We start from the raw sequence: 8,497 nt of genomic DNA on the forward strand, positions 1-8,497 counted from the left end.
TGATGAAAAGAAAAAAACATACTCACATTTATTGTACACGAATTGCAAATTATATGAATGAACCGGACGTTTTTCAATTTAAAACAAATAAATAATATAAATAACGCAATCCACAGGAATCAATAAAGCACGACAATAAAAGATAATGATTATAATTTAAAATGCAATTATGTCAGAACTGATCATGCACAAGCGCAAATTTTGGATTTTTTAAGTTGTGAACCATAAATGCGAATATTTTCTGTTACCTTTATTTCAGATACTTTCTGTTATTTTTTCGTTGCACTCACAGAACTACAGATATTTTAAATATCTTCTTAACACGCAAGATGTGAATTTTTATGCTTAAATTTATTTTTTATTATTTCATTTACGCTGCACTTGCAGAATTTTTTTAGTATTATTTCTTTTTTGTGTTGAATAATTTCAGCGATATATTAAAATTTGTTTAAAGCCACAATTAACACGAAAATCAATAAAACAAATTGTCAAGAGACAAGATCATTTAATTTATAAAAAACTATTTATTATTTTTAATGCAATTCTTTATTAAATTATTAACTCGACGAACGTTCATTAGCACGATCGTATATTTTAAATAATTTTTCTTATAGTTCCAAACTTTAAGAACTTAACCATAAACGCCCAATTCGCGACGTTTCCCTCACGCACATCCAATCAGATTTAGAGCGTCGTGAAAACTGTTCACCGAAAAACCGTAAAGTCAAATTCAAACCCGCACGCGATCAGTTGTGACAGTTGTTGTTGCTGTTGTGTTGATGTTAATTGTGTTGTGCCATGTTCGATGCTGTAACACTTGCTTCCGCTTGTTGTGATCTTCAAAAATGCAACACCAACCAAACTTGGCTTAATCGATCACAAAGCAAAATCAATGCTTATCAGCTGTAAGACAAATTTTGTTGTTATGTTCGATCGAACATGTTTGATTGTATGTACTCTCTTAGTGTTCGGTTCTCTTTATAAACAATTTTGTATCTTATAGATACATTTTTGTTTATTTTTGGTATTTTATGATTTGTTTGTTATTTTGCTATGCAATTTCGTTTTATGCTAAATACAAAAAAAACGTTTTTGCTCGTTCGGCTGGTAGTAAAAATTTTTATTTAAACTTTTTTATTCCTATAAAGAAGAGTCAACATTGCGTTCTAGACAGTAAAGCATAATCGTTGACCATGGCATTAAGGCTTCTTCAGATGGCACAGTATCGCAAAATTATTAATCCACTTTTAAAATTCTAATTAACAAGTCACATTTCATTTAACATGTTAATTTTATGCATTAACTTGTCTTATCAACACTTTAGACACCAACTTAATTAACTTATTGAGTAGAAAAATGTAATAACTGTAATTAAAATTTTAAAATGATCTTTTTTTGTTTTAAAAAAATATTAAGGGGCGTGTAGCAATTAACATGTAACATGCAACACGTAACATATTTTTCATGCTGCAAATTTAGCAACTTACCAACTAAACATGGCCAATTAACCTAGCCACCATGGCATTTGGGTTAGCAAGTTTATCCAACTGCTGTGCATCTCAGAAGCAATTACAAACAAAATTAATGTTATTAGCCTGATATTAGTAAGACATACTTGCAACATCATCTCAATGCACTATTTACAATAGTAAAATATAGTTCTAGATTACTAATACATGCATATAAATTTTTTTATACAAATATATATAGAGATATACATAAGTATAGGTAAGTAGATTAAGTGAAAGGATTTATATTATTTAAAAAGCGATTTTGATTGAATATATTTTTAGCACACAATATATCTGGATTTATGAAATAAAACACATAAAAAATAATTGGTCAATCAAAATTTATTTTGACGATGCAACCCATTTATGTCAGCATTGCCCCAGTCTTCTATATCATTTTCATTTTGTAACCAAAATTGGCTTGATAAGCCTTTCTAAGTGATAATTTTAATTTCAGGAAAAGAAAAAGGAGTCTATGACTACTAAGTGTTAAGTCTACCACATTCGTATTTTTACTAGTGCTGTTTGTATTCGGATTTACGAATTATTCGTAGAATCCGATTAATCGGATAGTAGAGGAAGCTTCTGGAATTAAAACAAAAATCGGATTTTTTGTAAATCCAGAGTCTTTGAATATTCGAATTTGCTATTATTATTCGTAGTAAAATTATTCGAAGATTTCATGAGCGAAAGTTAATAGGAGAGCACATAATGCAAATGCAACACATTTAATATATTATTTTTATATAGAATATATTTTGCACATCTAAACGTATGTTTTGTTTTCACAGACCTCCTTTCCTACGTTAAAAATATTGATGTGAAAATTATATCACAAAGACTATATATTTTATGTGAGCATTTCTATTTATAAGCTTTGGATATTTCGTTCATTAAATATAACCCATAAAGAATATAATTCATGGTTTAGGCGTTGCATAAACAGCCGATCGCAGATTTGACTGATTTCAGTTTGTTGTAAAGGAGTTGGAGAAGAGAGTAACTATATACTTTATAGTTCATGCTGCATGTTTAGGAGTCTCTTTCTTATACATCAGCGAGTATTATCTGCAGGAGTTGAAATGGAGCAGAGCTCCTTAGCTCGATGTCCCCATATAGTCCAATATTTCAAGAGAAAGAATATATTTCTTTACTAAAATTCATGTGATATCCGAACATTGAAGGTTCTTGTGTAGCCTGTTCTTTTTAAATGGTTTTAAACCGTCAGGTGTTTGATTTGTAGTGCGTTCTCTATCTTCTGACAGCCTGTATTTTGATATTACTCCACCAACTCATCAACTTCTTAAGTGACTGCTCAAATAATATTAAGTCGAGTAATTTTAGAGCATAAGTAAAAGAAATGGTATTGAACATACCAATCTGATAAGCGTTGGAACAATGTATTCGGTTAGATTGCAAGAGTATCATTCATTAAAAGTTAAATAAATAATTAAATAAATAAACAATTGATTTAAGGTTTAATTGCATATAGTTTATCCGATTCAAGCAACACATTAAAGACAAATACGTAGAACTTGATCAGTAGTAAAATTGAACAATATTGCATTGCTTTTAAGAAAGTTCTATTGAGTAAGAACCTTTCTAATTGCCGTTACCGCTGGATTCACTTTATCCTTTAAAACTTTCTTTGTTGGCAAAACTTTGATTGTTTTAATTAGCTCTTGTCAACATATTGTTTTGCAATATAATATAAACTTTGAAAGAAATTTTCATGTGCACTGTATTTGCAATTATCAATAACTCTGAAGCCTCTTTTCATTATATCCGAGCCGCCTTGAAGTTCATTTTTTTTGTTAGAAGTTTTAGAAAATAGTGAAAAATCATTTAAAACCATTATTTGGATTTATACAATATTGTTAGCATTTGCATTAATTTAATAAAAATAAATAAATTCAAATACATTATTTAAAAAAAAATGAAACACCTTCAACAGTAAAAATATCATATTTATATATAAAAAAAAACACTTAAAATTTAAATTTTAGGGAACTACCTATGCATTGATTATTATTTATGAGTTCTCCTCCTACGAAGAACTTTACTGGATTTTAGTATTGCGATCGAATACGTTCAGAAATGTTGAAAGTTAAAAACTTCACAAATGTTGCATACAAAATGCGTGAATCTGTCCTTCTGATTTTACTTCAAGTGCAACTGTGTCTACAATGGTACCTCCCAGAATAAATCATCATAATCAAAATCATCAGCAGCATCACATTGCGCAATGACTGGAAATTGCCTCGGCAGACCAGCTGGATCGCTTCAAATGAGTTTCGTAGTGAAGTCAAGCAAAATCTTGGCTTACTTGCCAACTTACAATTCGGTGCTTAGCCTAGAAAAACTTGTTTGGCTAGGCACGTTTGGGTTAAAGATGGTCTTTGGTGAACTTAACTCACGATGAGTCGCCACGTTAATGTGAAGGGTCTGCTTCCTAAGTATAACACAAGTACCGCTGCTATTCCATGTGAGTTCTCATGCGCTCATATGTCTTATAAATGAAACTAATTTATTTACTTTTTTAATTAAATTTTATAAAAAAAAGAATTCGAAAACAAAAATCAATACAAAATATATGGAATATTTAAAAAAAAATTAATTTAATACCAAAGACGGTAACTTAAAAGCCCACTTTTAACATTGGCGTACGTGGGACGAGTTCGAAGCTTAAGATTGCCACTTAAGTGAGCACTGAAACTTCACAAACTGAAATCTGTTTTTCACCCGATTTAATTTTTTCTGTTACAAATTTAAGTACCAACAAAAAACCTGTACCCATTTTAAAAGTAAAAAGTATCTTGAGGTGTTTAAGAAACAAGAAAATGTGATAAAAAATTTTTTGAAATTTTATGAATGGATTTTAGTAAAATTTTTATGCTCGGAAGATTGACACTTATGCAAAAATTTTTAAAAAGTGAGATTTTATTGCAAATAATATGATGTTTTTTATTTATTACTTCATTAAGTCTTAAGGAAATTTATTATAAATTAAAAGTTAATTCTTATTTTTGTTTTGCTGTGATATCCGAAGAATATATCTTCTTAAATTACCTCTAACTTGAATAAAGTGCTGATATATAAAAGATATCGCCGGTTAAAGTGTTTTATTGAAAACACTACAACATACTACATAATGTTGCCTGTCTAAAAACAATCCCTGGGATCAACATTTGTCAACATGGCCCGAATCTCGTAAAGTCAACCTAATTTATCTATATTAAAAATCTTAACATAAATTACTAGAGTTATTAAATCAAATATTAACAATGTCTCATAACACACAAAGCCATAATTTCTCATCTCATCTTGCGTAAATTTCCTATTTAATTTAAATGAGTTACAAATTAAATCCTTTCACTGCACTCACGCATGCAGTCATGCTCAACTAGCACCAACAAGCCTTAAACTGTACCGCAAGTCTTAAGAAAAAAATAAACCCATTAATCTAATTATTGAGATTGCATAATTTGAAATAAGATGTAAATTAATACAGTTAACAAGACTGTATCCTCGTTTGCGAAAAAGTTGAAAAAGAGTGCAAGAGCACTATCAAAATTTATTCTCAAAAACAAGAAAAGCAATGTGTTACTAAAAGAAGGGGAAATACATAACTAATATGTTTGTCCCTCCCACCGCTTCTTATGTATAATGTGTTTCGAAGTGGGAGAATAGAAATATTTAAAAATCCTAACAAGAACATAGCATAAAAAATGTTGGTAACCACTGCCACATATATCTTCTTTGAACACTTCAATGCAACAAATCAAGTATTTCCAAACAATTATATTAGAAGTTGGTCCTTTTATACATCCGTTTATTTTCAGATACTTACTTATATTTAAATTAAACTTGTTGTTGGTTTATTAACAAGTCGTTGTACTTAAGATAGTTAATTAATTAATGTAATAGTTATAAGAAGGCGAATCATTAATTTTATACCCAGAATATGTCAATAGGAATCCACATGATCTCTGCCTTAACAAATTGCAAAGCTTTGAACTAAAATCTTAAAATCACTTTTTAACTAATAGCTCTTAACAATAACATATCTTATAACATTGGAACTAAAATCTTAGAATGGAAGCTAAAGTATAAAAAGACTCAGTGGGAAGCTTTAAACCACTAAAATCACTTTTGAGTAATGAATAATTAAGTTCGAGTCAATGACCCCGAAGTTCGGGGTACTGATACCAGCAGAGTTAAGGGATAAATAGATTACTACTTAGTAAATTGAGTACGTATAAGTCAAAATATAAACAATAACTAAGGAAGAAAACACGTGAATGAAAAGATGGGCGAGTTACTTTTAGACTCTGTATCACGACACGGTATCACGATAGCCGCGATTATAGAGAGGGATAGTGTAGCAGCTGAGTATAACTTATGAACAATATTGAAAGATATTAGGGATGTATAATTTTCCTCTTGACAAAAGTTAGTATCTAATAGTTAATTAGTTAATAACTGCTGCTGTTTGCACTGATGATATTAGTTTTTTAGTTATTTTGCTATTTATATTATATCCTGAAAGTCTCAAGTACCATATATAAGACTATATATGTACTCGAGCATGTATTTGGATTGCGAGTAAATGTCAAACTCGGAAAAATTAGTCATTTTAAATTTAATTTTATCTGTTTAAAGTTTAAAATGATGGTAGCAAAGATATTAGTGACGCAAATAGTTAATTAATTAATTATTTTTTCTAGAGTCTAACTTTAAATACATTGAACTTAATTTGTTTAAACTTATATCCATATTCTAAGCCTGATTTATATTTTAAAATATTCTAACAAACAATGTCCAAATAATTTTATTTATTTTAATATCTTTAAGAAAATTTTTACCACTTTTGAAATATTAATCCCAACTCTTCTTTACAATCTCACAATGGTAACATTAACTGTTGATGCAGTTGTTAATTTCAACTTTACTACAACAATAAAGAATAGTATCAATGTGAAATATATGTAGTATTTTGTTTCCAATTCAAACCCAGTTTATGACCAAATTTATTCCACATAATACCATAAACGCCCACATTGGTCGCCGACTTTGCTGCAGTTCAACAGCACTACAAAAACGTTACTGCAACATATTTTTTTAAAAATCTAAATTTTATTGAGTTTAATATTGATAATTAAATGCAATACTGATAACAATTTAATTTGAATCAACAAAAGTATCAAAAAAATAACCGCTGAAGTGCACAATACCGAAAAGGCGTTAGAAAGATAAAATGTTTAGATACGTTGTGGAAAATGTTGCGTGACAAGCCGTAGGGCATTGGCTACAAACGTGTAACCTTTCGAATTAATTTTTTTTTGTTTTTATACTTTTTATAATATTGTTAATTATTGTATTGATAAAGATTAATTAAGAATGATTATGTGGGTAGCAAAAGATTATCTTGGATATTGAATCCATTTATTAGAATTTTTTTAAGTGCAATATATTATGTAGTAAAATTTGTTTGCATACACATAAAGTGTTTTTCTTTGGGGTTTGATTTGAATTGTAACACATTTACGTTATAGTAATGTCTATAAAAATAGTTTATTGAAGACATAATTGTATGCCATCAATATTTGAATATGATATCAGGCATATGTGAGCAGCGGGTGGCATTAATGAACAGAATCTAGAAATGAACACAATCCAAATTGAATAAATTTTCGAATAACTGAAAACGAATATCTATGATAAGTTTACTAGTGTTGGTTTTGAAATGGTTCATGTTTATAGCGACTTTATGTATTTCCATTAAAATATTTTATGGTTAGATCGAAAGACCAACTCACAGGACCATTATATGAACTTACGTACTCATCAAATGTTTTCTACAATAACCTAATTCTATCTTACAATATGTGACATATTATTGAAACCAAATCTATGGCAAAGCGATGCCATCTATCACTATAGTACTCTCCGTGTAACCCATGTCACAAAATAATCTGAAAATATATGAGCCATTGTTCTTTCAAATTATCATATTTGTTGCTTCTAAAAATCACGTCAGCAACATAATATTAAACTATTCAAAACAAGATTTTTTATTCTACATCACTGCATTTTTTCCAATTTCCCTATATCTTAATAGTATTTTTCTTGTAAGTTAAAGTTAAATAAAAAGTTAACAAAATGAAATTTTAATCAATACAATTCCAACTCTATCTAAGGCCCAACTCTATCTAAACGGGCTGCTACTAACATAGAGTATCATACACCACATAGATTTTTATCTATACATATACCTAAAATTATTACCAAAACCTTTTAATATGATACAATGCAACGTCTTTCAATTTCAATGGAATTCATCGCCTGTTGAGGCGATTTTTATTTGCTCCTTAATACATGGCAGATAGCTAAGGTATTTCATTTAAAAGTATCATATTAGGATGATATAACAAGAAGTCCCCAAGGTCACAAGAAATGATAGAAACATTCAGGTAGGTTACGGTAGGTTTACTCACGGGTCTTGCAGATTACGAAACCATGATGGCAGATTGAATTTCTCTAGAATTTTCTTCAACTATCCTTTTCAGATAACTTGCTGTTACTGTTAAATAGTTCGAAACATGGAACTGCTTTAATGGATTCATCAGTGCTTAAACGGTGCTACTACTCAAATTAATTGATTAATTCTAACAAAAATTTTAATTTCTTAATGTCGGAATCTTACAACATTTTCTAACTCCATTAAGCCAAATATAACAAGGAATTTGCATATGTATTTCAAAGTAGCTTACTGTAAAAGTGCAACAGTTTAATGGAACAGAATTAAAAATAAATTTCGCATACAAATTTTTTTGAGCATGACTAAACATTTTAATTTGGGCTTGGTCCAATGCAAATGTAAGTAGGTGGCATAATACTGTTTCTAATTTTTTTTTTTTTTTGGTTTTTTTGAGCCAAAAAATAAGGTTTTAGCAAATGGCCAATATGAATTCTATATTTCTATG

This window comes from Teleopsis dalmanni, chromosome 1, assembly GCF_002237135.1.
Source record: "Teleopsis dalmanni isolate 2A chromosome 1, ASM223713v2, whole genome shotgun sequence".
Classification (NCBI taxonomy): domain Eukaryota; kingdom Metazoa; phylum Arthropoda; class Insecta; order Diptera; family Diopsidae; genus Teleopsis; species Teleopsis dalmanni.